Genomic DNA, 15,509 nt, shown 5'->3' with positions numbered 1-15,509 from the left:
TACACAACTCTGGTGGTAGAGGCAACACAGAGTGAGAGGTTCCAGTGAAGCATCAGACCATGAGGGGTAAGATGCAAGTCCCCTGGGGGCCAGTAGGTAGCTGCTTGAATTATTGTGAGTGACCCAGAGCAGGAGTGGAAGGCTCCACTATCCATAGTTTGACCACGGGAGTGGTGTTCCTCTTTAAGCTGCAGACACATGGTTTCTTCCTGATTAATTGGAACTCCAAGGAAAGTAGCATTTGTGCTGTAAATCTAACGATTCTTTCTGCAGGTCTGAATTGACATATATGGTTTATATTAATTACCTGAGACTGATGTGATTGGTTACTATGCCGGTCTATGACAGTTCAATTTAGTCTGATTGATATAAGTGCAGCACCGCCTCTTTGTTCCATATACTGCCTGCCTTTTACCTCCAGTGCTTGGAGGACTGATTTTGCCTGTGTGTACTTCTTTTGCATTCAGATACTGTTTAGACATTCTAAGAGCGTGAGCTGTGAAACAGGTCTACTTTTCCTCATCTTTAGGCCTGAGCGAAACATGCCCTGAATTTATTAACACATGTGCAACATGTACTTCTTCTAGCCTGGTATGGATATGGGCACTGTTTCTGGCTAATTCCAGATGGATTCACTTGTTCTGTGACCCTGATGTGAATAAAGCAGCTGTCACCCTATAGTAAGACTTTTGTTTATTCTGTACATGCTGATGTTTGCCATGTTTTGAGCTCTCTCCTTTATTTGGCGTACCTGCATTGTATGACATAACTCTGCCTTACGTTGTCATCATCATCACGTTGCTTCCAGGCCTTTAAGAATGATTGACTTTGAAGGTAATGATTAAGGGATCTGTATAGCTTTGTATTACCAGGCAGACATACTTAAAAGTCTAGATGATGGGAGTTGGGCCATATGTAATTGGTCCTGGAAAGCCAAAGAAGCCAAACCTGCTTTGATTTAGGACATGCTTCAGCCACTGAAAGACAGGATCAAGACTAAGCACGCGCAGCTTCAAGTGGAGAAAGCAAGCTTTGCTGACACGGTTTTCTCAGGCAACATAAATGGCTCTGGTGACTAAAGGGTACTTAATGAAGCTTCGACAACAACTGAACAATGATATCATTCAAAGGAAGATTGACCTGAATAGTGCAAACTCCACATTACATTAAAAAAGTAATGAATGAGGTAAATACTTTCTGTGTGAGCAGGCGCGTGAAAATACTGGCACAAAGGATGATGATTCTTGAGTTCTAACAGAGAAGATTTGAAGATGAGACAGAGGATCTCAAGAATAATCTTTGCTGCAACAATATACAGAATCAAGGTATGCAATCCGAATACTCAGACACTGGCTTAGTATCTTATCTCGAGATGCTGTTCCAAGAGCTTTTGCAGTGAGACAAATCTTCACCTAGAGAGCTAAAAAGATCCCACAGATCCGACTAGCAGTAGAAGAAAAGAATTGTGCACAACACACTAACCAGGATACATTTCACAAAGGAAAATGAATGTATCATGGACCAGACTAGACAGTTTAGCGGCTTTAAATTCAGAGCATTTAAGTTGATCTTCTTCCTGGAATGGTCTCAGTCATGACAGAAAGTAACAGGATATGAAGCAAATCTAGGAGATTGAAAATATTACTTATAAAATGTGATTCCAATATAAGCTTCTCTTTCTTTTTAACAGCAAGCAGATCCAAGTTTGTTCAGCACAAGATGTTGTGGCAATTGTGATCTATATGTCGATGGTACATTGCCTAATGTAAAGAGGCATTGGTCTCCGTTGCAGTGGTAAAAGAGGGAAGGATCTGGCTTGAACACAGACCAGTAGCTAAGCTATAGTATTTTCTTCTCCCAGAATGGCACCATTCTGGCTGTGACGTTAACCCCTGAACTATTTCTCCTGGCTTGGCAGATGTTGCCTTGTGTGTGCTTTTCTGTTTACTGTGTTATGTCGTATCTTTTACCAAGCCGCTCTTCTCCACATTACTCTGCATCTAGTCCCAGCTTCCCATTGCTCCTCTCTGTATTGCTATGCGTTCAGTCCTGGTGTTCTGATACTCCACTATGCATCTTTGCAGCCATCTCTAACATCCAGCTGCTCCTCCCGTCCTCTTCACCAGTTAGTTGGAACCTTACTCACCCAGGCTATGGTGCTTCTGGGAATCAGCTGCCTGAAAATACATGTAGAGATTGTTTCCTATTTGGGTTCTTCTTCTTCTGGCACCAGGTATATTCAGATGTTAACATACAAGGAAGGCAAGGTGGCTGCAAGGACGGATCTAAAATTTTGGAGCACATAAAAGTGTGCCAATGTTTCATTGTCAGGCCAGCGGCTGACAGATTGGATTGTGACAACTGCAAAAGTATGAACAGATGGAGCAAATCCAGGAGTTGCTGTATACAGTTCAACAGATAACAGTGGAGGTGCCGGTCCTCCAACGAGAAAATCTGACTTTGAAACAACCATTTGTTGGTGATGAAATCCCTGCCTAGCCATTCTAACCAGCCTATTCGGAAATATATTGGAACCCCAAAACATGTCTTTTAGTTTCTGGATACTACTATGGTATACGTCACAGATCAATCTAAGATGGGGCTCCTCATAAGTCAAGTGACAGGGACTGCCTTAGAGCGGGCTAAACCATTGGCCACAGCCAATAGGGATAACACATCCCCTGATGAATTATTCAGGGTTCCTAACTGCCTTGTTAGTTTGTTCTAAGACTACCTTCTACAACCAGGAGGCACTTTTGGATATCAAGCAAGGATTGTTTGACATAATGTCTTAAATAACAAAATGTAAACAGCTGGCTGATGACACCAGGTCTAACAAGGTGACTCTGTTTACACTCCTGATAGGTGACTTGTCAGATGAGTTGAAAGTTGAGGTAAACCAGGTGGCAAGATCTGAGTATTTTCTTGTTTGCTCATCATTTGCTCATCACTATGGGCCTACCATTTGCAAGAACACAAGTCCAAGGCAAAGAACTGAGCACCAGGTAGCAAGGAATCCTATGTAATTAATGCCTGGTCAGTCGTTGTGTTGGAAAGATGCATAAACTCTCCAAATTGGGGCTGTGTGAGGTCCTTGTAAAGAACAAGAACACTGTTGGAAGAGGAAAAGGGGGTTATTTATGAATTATGGTATTTGACGGAACCACCTCTGATACCTAAGAAGGGTGACAAAGAGGGAGACCATGGAATGTCCCATCTTACCATCATCACCCAGCTCTGAGAGTATGACTGGGTCACTGATTATCATCACAGTGTATCTTTGCTGGGAAGAAAACACGATCTTCCAATGTGACACTTCTTCAGTGGTGCGACTGGACCTTTTCAGGACAAAGAATGTGCCAGAAAACATTGGGTTTATAGGATAAAGAAGTACGCAGCGCTTCTCATTGAAAGGGTGGATGGCCAGCCGTACATCTCCTGGCCTGTTAGAGAATATACCATCAGCTTGGAGGTGAAAAAATCAAACTATCAGAATGAGAATACGTTTGACCTCATAAAGACAGCCAATTTTTCTGTTACATTACCGTTACCATACCATGGTTGGGGATATTTGTGTTCTTCATTTCATACCATTCCTGACTCTTTGCCCTGATCCACGTTCTTGAGCGTATATACTTCTCAGAACCAGAATTCCCCCTATTACAGTTAGTAACCACAGTCCAGGGCTAGCTTAATACAGAGAGTAGCTTGACATGTTTCATGAAAAGATGGCTCACATATTACCTCCTCATTGTCCAGAAGCTTGCACTATTCAACATCTAAATGGAATAAGGGTTCCTTCTGTGATGTTGTTTGCAATATCCCTTCCAGAGAAGGAAGCCCTTCGGACATACCGAGACACTGGCCTACATAATGGACTAATAAGTGACTCGAAGTCCCCTCTGGGCCCTCCTTGTACTTTGTTCCTAAAGATACACTACTGAACTTTATCCTTACTTGGTGATTTACAGACTTAATATGATTAGTCAAAGACAAATATACATTACCCCAAATTACTGGTATAATAGAGGTCATCAGAGGAGTGAGGATCTTCACTAAGTTCAATTTAAGAAAGGCCTGTCATTTGATCATGATCCGGTTAGGGGTGACTGGTAGATCACTTTCAGGAGAAGCATTAGCCTGTATGAGGACTGAATAATGCCATTTGGGCTATCCAATGCTCCGTCAGTATTTCAGCTCTTTTTGTGTAAGGTATTCTCCAACCTTCTGCATTTGAACGTAATTGTCCTTCAGGACAACATATTTGTGTTTTCAGCTATCCAGGAGGAACATACCTGCTAGGTATGGAAGTCTTACAATGCTTGTCAGCCAACCAGATCTTGGTAAAGCCTGAAAGGTGTATTTTTTATGTTCCCTCAGTACAGTATCTCTGCTATGTTCTACTAGGAAAAGGAATAGCTCTGGATCCACAGGGGCAAAGCCATAATGACTTTCCCCTTCTTCAGTGAAGTAAATAAAAATAAATCTGGGACTGGAAAATTTCTACCAGTGGTTCATCTGCTGGTTGGCCAAAAATACCCTGCCAATCATACAATTTTTGAAGAAATACACCACCAAAATGTGCACGCCCCATGCCAAAGCTGCCTTTCCATAACTAAAAATGGCCATTTCCAGAGATTCCCAATTCTATGCAAACCTGATACAAATAAGCCATTCATTATAGAAGCTGCTACGTTTGAAGGGTACCATTGGTACCATACTCCTTCAGGTACATGAAGTCTGCATGGAGCATCCTGTTGCATAACTATCAAAGACATTAAAGGTAGTGAATGCAATTATCCAGTTCTGGAAAAAGAAGCACTAGCTTTAAAACAGGGCTGCAAGGCATTGTGACACTTATTTCTAGCAGGCAGACATTCAGTAACGATCTGAATACAAATTTTGCATATCGTACATTCCAGGGGTCACTAATATTGTAGTCTAGAAAAGCTATAGAGGGACCTTCTGAACAAGCCTGAAGAGACTGGATATTGATATGGTATTATATGATATGGCATTTATAATGCACCTATACCCAAGTGTTTCAAGGTGCGACGAGGCAAGGGAGGGGAACCAGAGAGGACAGACAACGAACCTACTAGGCCAGGTGTCATTCAGATCGCGCACAAGCGTGGGAAGGGGGCAGGGACAGTGCAGTACATGGGAATATAACAATAAGTAAGTAATGGCCAGCAAGTAGCAAGTGTATGGGTAAGTGCAGACATCAGGTGTCAGGCTGGTATGGGGACTGTAGGGATACAGAACAGTCCCAAGTGCGGGGATTGCCAGGTGGGCAGTGCAAGTGTGTGACGCTGGTGGGGGAGGGACCTGGGCCCGAGATCCAAGAGTGTCCAGGTAGCCAGTGCAGGTTTAGGTTACAGCCAGGAGGTCAGCAGAGGAGACGAGAGAAAAGGCAGAAGCAAAGAGGAAGGTTTTGAGCTGCTTCTGGAACCTGAGATGGTTCTCCTCAAGTTTAAGGGAGGGAGGGAGGCTGTTCCAGAGGGAGGCACCAGCTGAAGAAAGAGATCTACCACCAACTCGTTGCTTGGAGAAGCGACTGACCCTGAGGGAGTTGGAGGCAGATGAGCTGAGAGCTCGAGCAGGAAGATATTTAGGGAGACAGAGTAGAAGGTATTGCGGCCCCAGAAGGCCTTGTGGACGATGCAGAGGGTTTTGAACGTGATCCTCGCAGCCACTGGGAGCCAGTGCAGACATTTAAGTCATGGGGCGATACGATCCCTGGGCTTGAGGCCAAGGACAAATCTCGCAGTCCTGTTCTGGATAGGTTGCAGAGGGCAGAGTGTAGAAGCAGGCAGATTTAGAAAGAGGCTGTTGCAGTAGTCCAGCCTAGAGAGAACTAGCGCTCTGGAGACAGTGAGCCTCTGGGGGAAGGAGAGGAAAGGAAGAATACCTCTGAAGAGGTGCAGCTGGTAGCGTGACTTCTTAGAGACATCAGAGATGTGAGGTTAAAAGGAGAGTGTGGAGTCGAAGATGACCCCAAGGTTTTTTGGCTTGCAGGTGGGAGCAGGAAGAGGGCCAAATGAGGCCGGCCAGAGAGCTACAGGAAAGGACGGAGTGGGTGTGCTGATGAGGAGAATCTCGGTCTTACTGGCATTAAGGCAGAGGTCATTGGCGGCACACCACTCCTGGATAGCAGACAAACAGTCAGAGATGAGGGAAGGAGAGGAGGAGGCTGAGGGTAGCCTGAAAATCAGCTCGGTATTGTCCGCATAGCACTGAAAGTTGGGGCAGAGAGTGGCAATGCAGTGGGCAAGGAGTGCCCGGTATTGGTTGAGCAGCCAGGGGGAGAGGTTAGACCCCTGGGGAACACCACAGGTAGAGAAAGAAGAAGGACCCAAGCTGGACCTGGGAGGGTCAGAAGCAAATATTGGAAGCAAAATAATTCACGTTTTCAGTGTTCCCTTAATTTGACAAGCTTAGTCAAGCTACTGAGAAGAAAAACATTGAGTTAATATCACAGCATCCATTAACCTTCAAACAGGGTTCCTATGTTTACAAAAAAAGGTTATTCATATCCACATATGAACATCTGAGCTGCAACATCGTGTTCTCAGTCCATACCAGGACAGGCTTCCAGTTGGACGCAGAGGAACTGCACCCATGATCAAAATATTGGAAATTAGTTTCTGGTAGCCCTCATGAAGGAAGGATGTTGGCAAATATGAGTCATCATGCCCCATTAATGCGCAAGATAAAGGGCCCAAATACAGACCTGTGTGCAAGATTTGTCCCTTACCTTCAGCAACAGAACTGTGGTAAACTATATTTTCAGAATGTATTGTGGGCTTACACACTTCTTCTGGAATCACTACCATATGGGTTAGAGTGGATTACATTATTAATTAGGGGTACTTCATGCCTCTATGAAAATGATCTACAAGCACAGGTCTTTCGGAAGGAGATCTATTGCTTAGACAAACCTCCCAACACCATTGTGTCTGAATGGGGAACTCAATAGACTTTGCGTTTCTGGAAACATCTGTGTTCTGCCCATAAGATTGAAAGGGCTCTTTCACCAGGTTGCAATCCCCAGAAAAGCAGGCAGAAGAAAAGACTTAAATTCAGATAATTACCTTCTCACTTGACAAATCACATGGATGTTGCAGCAAACTGAACATTTATGGAACTGCGTAGGAAAACATGCAAGCAAGCCTAAGGACTGGGTTTTACCTCTAAATAACATATGCTAAAAGCCACTTTCCCAAGCTAAATCATTCTTCTTTCATCTGAAAAAGGTTTACCTTACTGCACTGAAACAATGTACTTTATAGAACTCTAGAAACATGAAATATGGAGTCTGTGAAATGCAGAGTAGCACTTCAACTAAACAATATAATATTATTCTGTACAAATAGTGGGGAGCAAAATGTGAGAAAGACAAAGAACTGGTGCCTATTTATACATTACCTGGAAAATGCAGTCAAGCATATAAAGATACCTCAGTTCATAATAATTCAATTTCTACTTTAAATACAGCATTAGCCAATCTATACACCTGTAATTTCATAAAACAAAATGCCAAATGTTCCTTGTTCCAACAGTAGTCAAAATTGAGTGGACTATGCTTTCTAGAATGTATGCCCAAAAAAATGCGGATGCACTTATAAATGTAAATAGAAGTCTATTGGAAATATATTCATTGCTATAGTTATATGTGAGATTGTAGGGGGTGAATGCATCTCTGTTTAATCCATAGGGCCAGAAAACAGATCTTATGTTGGCTTGCCCACTGCTTGCTTTTGCCAGGTCTCCAGTGAGTTTGATTTAAGCTAACATCTGCCCAAGCCAGGTTGTAAATTGCTGGTGGGGGTAGGACTGAAAACACAGGGGACTGTAAATTCTCCATCTGGAGGGCTAGGTTCTTTTCCGGACATCAAAGAAACACAATAAGTTAAGTACACCAAAAGGATCATGTGCTCAGAGTTTAGGACAATAGCTTATATAGTCATCTTTGAATTCCAATAGAGCTGAATCCTTGGTAATCTAACTGATAATGATCTGACATGTTCATATGATAAAACAGATCTGCTATCTAACTCTGTGGCATCAAATTAACATTTTGCACTTACGAATTTTAACTCTGAACTCCGCTTCCTCTTAAACATTCACCACCAGGAGTTAATGGAAACTCAAATAAAGGGATCTATCATACCCTACGCATTGGGTATATTCATTGGCTTCAAAAATGGCTTCACAAAGGACCTTTCATAACTGCTAACATGATTAATCCTGCTAACACAAAGTTTCCATGTGCACAATTCTGATTGTTAAAAATGTGCATTATTTGATGCATTCAAAAAATAATTCCTATAACTTTACAATTGTTGTTTTTTTATTTATTGAGTGTGTGCCAGTTAAGCATAACTGTTCACATTAAAAACATCAATTCAATAAAGCAAAAACATGTATAATAAATATCTAAAAATCATTCACATCATTTCCACATACAAATAATGAATTACTAGGTAATATCCACAGAATGACTATCCTATTTAATGTCAACATTCATTCACATCTTATAACCACTCCATATTACACTTTATACACCTAACCTACCTATTCTGCGACAATAACATTAGCGTATAAAGTCTTTAATATACATAACCACAACCTGGACTGAGCTAACATTAGTGAAAAACTGATACACTCCAGAGCATGCCCAGAATGCATCCTCTTGAATACGACTACAGTCTGCTACAAAATATGCTAGATGTGTTTTGGAAAATGTTGCCAATTCAGGGCACTGAGTTATGATGTGCCTGTTAATCTCAATGTCACCTTTACATAAATGACATAAACAGCTTGACCTCTCAAGGCCCCTCGAGGGAGCTGTGACAGTAAGCGTTGGTAGATTGTTCAATCAGAGCAACATTATTATTATTCTGTGCATCAGGGAAGAAAGGATGGCTAGGTACCTGGCAAGAGTCAGAAATATTGTATAGAAACACCCAAATTCCTGGTAGCTCTTTAACCTAGCTAGATGTTCCTGAGACTTCATCCAGTCCCATTCTAAAGCCCCTGTTTTAAAATTCATGCCCTGCAACATTACAACCATAGTGCCATTTTGGGGACCAACCACTTAGCTCAAAATATTCCTGGCAACACTTTTTAAATGTAACTAATACGCTTTTACTGTTCCTTTCCATAGCATCCGCAGTTGTTGCAGTAAGGGGCATGTTGTACCCATAATTATCCTTATATATAACATACCCCTCTTGACCAATACCGCTGTCAGAATAGACATCAGCCCCAATTGCAGACAGACGGCTTCCCCTGGAATTACCTGGGGTGAACCTAATATTCTCCATATTGGCCCCTCTAGATTTATTTAACCATACGATATGTTTTCCATACCTGGCCTCTAGACCATATGATAGCATGGTGTAAAGCACTGCTTGTACGCTAAACTAACACCTGCCAAACTATACCCAGCTAAATTACAGGCAAATATTTTAATTACAAGCATCATGTACATAGCTTTTGATTGCTTACTTGTAATTTGTCCTCCACTAATACCTTTATCCATGACAACCTGTCCCAAACACGTATAGGAGGGGACTAATTGTATGGATTCCACCCACACCTTAATCACTAACCTGGAATCTTTATCCATACCAATTCTAATATATATTTAGTTTTTTCCCAGTTGATTTCAAGATCATTATCCTAGGCAAACTCATATAGTTTGGCCACACTTTTTCTTAGACCTTAGTAGTGTGATCAAAAACAAGAAGGCATAGGCTAGCCAACATACATGGGTTGCCCCAATTTCTGGTGGGAAACTCTTAGCACCTTCGAGATAATCTGCCAGGTCAGCAGTATAGAGATTGAAGAGCGCAGGGGCTACTGCTTTGCTCCACTTTTCATTACTACATCCTTAGATAACCTGACATAGCAATTCATTTTTAATGTTATCCTAGTGTCTGCATGTAACTAAATCAAGAAGCGTAACAGGTGCGATGGAATGAATATCTCTAGTCTTAAACTTAATCCAAAGTGTACCCCTATTTACAATATCGAATGCAGCCCAAAAACCGATGAAGAGAGCATGCATGGGCCGTTTATTTTCCATTATAGCTTCCTCTATCAGGGCATTTAAAATTAAGAAGTCTTAGTAACTGCTTTATTATTTTGTCTTCCAATATGCCCAATTGGTTATTATAATTACACCTCCAGGTTTAGACACCATAATTCAGACAAGGCAATATTTTAGCTTTATAGATTGTTAACGACGTGTGCAAGGAGTAATCACCATTCCCAAGACCCCCGTTTGCTGCACTGCTTTCCGACAGAACTACTCCCAATGTTCACGCCATGTGAGTTAATCATGTATTATAACACCAAGAAACGTATAGGAACTAACTTGCTGCACCTTCTTCTTCATAGCCCAACTGTAACCCTGATCTTAATTCGAAACGCGGTAAAGGCCTTGATTTTAGTTTTTGCTAGGCTGATCTTCAATCCATTCAGTAAGGCATAATCGCCAAGATCATTTAATGTAACTTTGAAATCCACAAGGAGTGTAATCTACCAATAGCAAATCATGGGCATAGCCGAGCCGAGAAACAGAAACATTATCAAATGTAGCTGGATTAGCCGAAGTAAGGCCCAGAGCGTCATGCACATCTGCCAGGTGCAGATTAAACAGAGTAGGCGCAAGGATACATCCTGCTCAACTCTTTGAAGGTCGCAATCCATTTAGTGACCCTCCCCTGGCAATCCAATCTTACCTTAACCCTGGTGTCAGTGTGCAGTTGAAATAACATGGACAGAAGGCCATTGGGGATATTCAACGCAGCAATATTTCTCCATAATCGAACCCTCAGCATTGTATCAAATGTGGCGCGGAAGTCAATATATGCCACACACACAGGCAATTGCCACACATTTCACAAATGCTGTACGAGCATGACCAAGGTAATCAGGTTAAAAAGAGTACCAGAGCCTTTTCAGAACCCAGTTTGTGGGCACAGAGTGATGTTATGAGTATCGCGCCAGTTAGTCAACTCATCAAGTAGAACACGTGCAAAGATCTTAGACGGGATATCCAGCATGGCAAGTAATCATTGATTGCCAGGAGAAATCCGGTTCCCTTTTTGATAAACGGTAATGATGTTACTGTCCTTCCAAGTGTGGGCAACAGTGACCCTGCAAGTAATACAGGTTAATACGCCATGTAGGGGCTTAGGCTGAACTCTGCTTTAACAGGTGCCATCAGGACCCACAGCACGGGAAGAAGTGAATTGCCATATGAGGGTAACTGGCACCCCCAGAGTAGTTATAAACCTCCATTTATTAGTCTTGCTCATAACCCATGGGTCACGATCACCACATGTGCATCCAAATATCTCCACTATAAAGTGCTGCCAAACTGAACTAGATACCCCAGTATTTTCAGCTGCAGCTCCTTGCAAGACTGAATCATTCTCCAAAATGTTCTAGAGTCATGGTTATGGGCACAATCTGCAGGGGTTAACCACATCTCTCTATCTTTCTGTTTAAAGGAGGCAGGCAGCCGTCAGCGAAAGTCATTGCTCCTCCATTGCATCGCCACAGAGAGAGAGATCAGGATGAAATGAATGAGGGCCTGCACTACCACATACGGAAATATTGTTTCACATTTTAAATATTAATGTCAAATGGATACCTTGGCTTCTTCTTAATATTACGCCTACATTTGTAGTGGTAACTCTTTCTAGAGGTCAGCATCGTGTCCTTTATGATGTCCAAAGTATTCGCTACATTTCGAATCATAGCTTCCATCTCATTCGAACTGCAGTTCTCATCCATGTCAATATACTTGACTAGTCCACAGCTGGCAATGTGATTAGGATAGGGGGGTTCCATTGTACCCTCTTGAGCCTTGAATTAACTGCAATCACACCTCAAGTATGGTACATGCTTTCCACTATATCATAATCCAATAATGTGAGCGACGATAAGTGATCACGCTCATCGCGAACCCCAATCGCCATATCCATTACGAGCAGGAGGGCTAGCTGACTAACAAATACATAATCAATACTGGAAGTGCTTCTGTGATCAATTCTAGTAGGACACCCCTGCTCATCACTCTGACCAAAACCATCAAGCATCACAACACCAAACGGGTAAAGTAAGTTGATCCACGACAAACATTTAACATTAAACTGGGCAGTCATGGCAGGAGAGGGTCCAACATCCTCAAGGAAGGCAGCAGAGCCAGGTGGAAGCTTCCCAATAAATACAGGCATTAAATCACCCCATGTGGCCTTGAACCACTGTAAGTATTGTTGTATGATGTGGCCAGTGGAAGGATCATAAATATTTACAATAAGAATGCCCCTATCATCTTTCTAATGCAATTTCAGGAGCACAATGTGTGTATCTATGCACCCAGAGGATTTGAGGAAAACAAATTAGCACACTGTGCAAAACGGGTCCGTATTGTGGGAGACGGGGGCCTTGCACCACACACTCCAATTGCGAGCGCTTACTTCTGAAAAGCAAATCCTATGGTGACTAATCCTGACGTTGTGTGCTGGCTAACACCATTGTGGAGCAGGACTCCTGTCCAGGAAGGAGCCAGTTCCCACAGTTTGAGTGAGCACTTAGTCATTAATCATGGGTTCAGCGTGCATTGTTTTTTCTTTGTGGGAGGTATCCTCAGCAGGTCACGGGACACGGGATGCCTGAAGAAAAGTTGCCTGCAGAGAATGTTTTACCCCCTTTCCTGGAGCAGTTTAGGGAGGGAATAGATGTATGAAGGGTGGAGACATTCCATAGCCTGGGAGCTTAGTGTAGACCTGCTGAGGGTCTTCCCTTTGGCACAGAGGGATCTGCAAACTGGATAGGGATTAAGTTTGAGTGAGCATCAACCCTCAGGATGAGGAGCTGGCTTGCAAGTCCAGAAAATGATTTGACAGGCCTTTAATAGCTTGTGCACTGGTTACCTATGCAAAGAGACCTGGGAGCGGTTATGAAGAGTTCTCTGCAAGTGCCATGTGGTGTCAAGGTGCAAAATAAATTAGTTCTTTCAGGGCCTGAACAAATAGGTTCCTGTGTGACTTATAAAGAGTGCATTGGCGACATTGGTCCCCAAAATGATGATGCATTGGACTCATGAATTCTAGATCATCACCCGTTGGTATATTGCATGTGTTCTGCAGTGTGTAATGGGAACTTGAGGCACGCTGAGGACATTCAGGATTATATTTTGGCAAGGCACCTTTTGAGGTGGTGGATAACGTTCGGGAAAGACTATGGGAATAGTTAGGTGTCTCATCTCAAGATTTAATGTTGGTGTTTTCTGCTTAGGGAGGGAAAAGGACAGTCAGGACATTCAGAGTGAAATCCATCAAAGTAGAAAGCCCTCTGGGACCGCACATGAAAGCACTGAGAATATGGATGAGGGAGTTTGTATTCAGATAATGTGGCATCTTCAGGAAAGGTGAGGAAGATGTACTCCAAGGTGCTTAAAGTAGTGGAGAAATAAAGAAACACCAGTGGCCATTGGTGGCTTTCATCTAGTGAGGAAGGAGTGCAGTCAGCCAATAGTATGATGATGGCTTTGGTGATGCAGCAAAGCTTGAAACTTGAGCAATAGTGCTGGAGGCGGTTGTGCAATTCCTGGTGGACTTGCCATTGCTTTGCAAATGCCCTTTCATTATTTTGCCCAACAAGGACAGGTCCAAAATGAGCCATCAGTGGCATCTCCAGGAAGGTGGGCATGGGGGGCAATGGACACTGCTTCATACTACCTGCCTCCTTCTGGTGCTCTCCTGCCATTCAGCAGATGGCCACTAGCTGTCCTCTGTGAGACCATGCCTGGGATGGGGCACGGAGTCATTCCGAAAGACTGCAGCTGAAGTGGCGTGTTTGGCCGTGCACACAAAGTGTGTGCAGTGGGAGCCACAGCAGAAAGGGACCAGGGTTGCCCCGGCACTTGTGCACAAGAATGAGCAACATATTAGCAAAATCACTGCACTTGTCACAATACAACATACGTGCAAGTAGGCAGCAAATCCACACCCACTCCCTGCCAGTGCCATGCCCTGTCTCTGAGAAGACACATTGCGGTGGTTCCACTACGATTTCAGTGCAACACGCGACCCCAAGCGGCCAATCCTTCTGGTACCATCCAATGACTCCTATGAAGTTGAGTAATAGAAACGTCAGCTGCTGGTGTACAGTGATATGAAGCTAGTAATGTGGCACAAACATTCATACAAATATACAGTAACAAAATGGAAAAGCGAAGACTGTTCAGAGAAAGTTAGTTAATTAGCAAAATGTGTGTCCTGGTGGCTTTAAGGTTTTCATACTGCTGACATGTCTTGGATCATGCCATTTGCTCTTGGATCTTGCCATCCCATTTGCCAATATGTTGCTGCAGATATGGCATTTTAACGTGAATATTACAATTAATATGCTCATAGAATTTTTTAGAGGAGGTGGGAAAGGGCAGATAAGGGTTTGGGGGTAGGGAATAGCTAAAAATAAGTGTGGGATAGGGGTTGTGGGAGAACCCCAAAAAAAACACCAAAAAACACTATTTGCGTTTTCGTAACAATGTATACATATAAATTACAGGGGATGAAATTGAAGGTGATGAAAAGACAGAACCAATCAGATGAACCTTATGTCCAATACCAAGCATTATAACACACGTTCACATTCGCCATGCTGGATTGCTCGTTTTGGTGTACTTAAGCCACTCTCTAGGAATGTGTGTGCAGTGTATGCACCTACAATCGCTGCTACGTGCTGTGGCCCGCCCATTGATGCTTGGAATTGTTTCAGTCATAGGCCTGTGTGTGTGTGTGTGTGTGTGTGTGTGAGAGAGAGAGAGAGAGAGAGAGAGAGAGAGAGAGAGAGAGAGAGAGAGAGAGAGAGAGAGAGAGAGAGAGAGAGAGAGAGAGAGAGAGAGAGAGAGAGAGAGAGAGAGAGAGAGAGAGAGAGAGAGAGAGAGAGAGAGAGAGAGAGAGAGAGAGAGAGAGAGAGAGAGAGAGAGAGAGAGAGAGAGAGAGAGAGAGAGAGAGAGAGAGAGAGAGAGAGAGAGAGAGAGAGACAGACAACACACTCTCCTTGAAAGCAAGACGACGCTGAGCAACACAGGGTCGATCCTCGGGTCCGAGCTTAGAAACCTCTGGGTGTTAAGCGCGTTTTAAATAGTCCATTACAATTACAATGTCAGTATTTCAAACATTGTTCCACCTTTCTATAATGCCCTTTATAACAGTCAGAGAACACACCAGTATTTTACCTCATTACAGTTATGGGTCTCCACGCATCAGAGACTACCTCAGATGGTGATGCCTTTTGTTTCTTCGCATGTGATCTTTTACTCTGCAAATAGAGTTTGTATTGCACAAGTTATACTCAATGCTTCCTTTTCTTGTGGGGATTTTTAACATTAACACTTCACGCGAGCTTACCTCTACCAAGATAGAAAGTGATATCTATCCCTCTTGCACACAATATTGAGCCCAAATATTCTCTGGGCTTTT

This window comes from Ambystoma mexicanum, chromosome 4q (genome assembly GCF_040938575.1).
Source record: "Ambystoma mexicanum isolate Mex_15411 chromosome 4q, UKY_AmexF1_1, whole genome shotgun sequence".
NCBI lineage: Eukaryota > Metazoa > Chordata > Amphibia > Caudata > Ambystomatidae > Ambystoma > Ambystoma mexicanum.
The sequence above is the reverse complement of the archived record's forward strand: the minus strand, read 5'-3'. Positions refer to the sequence as shown.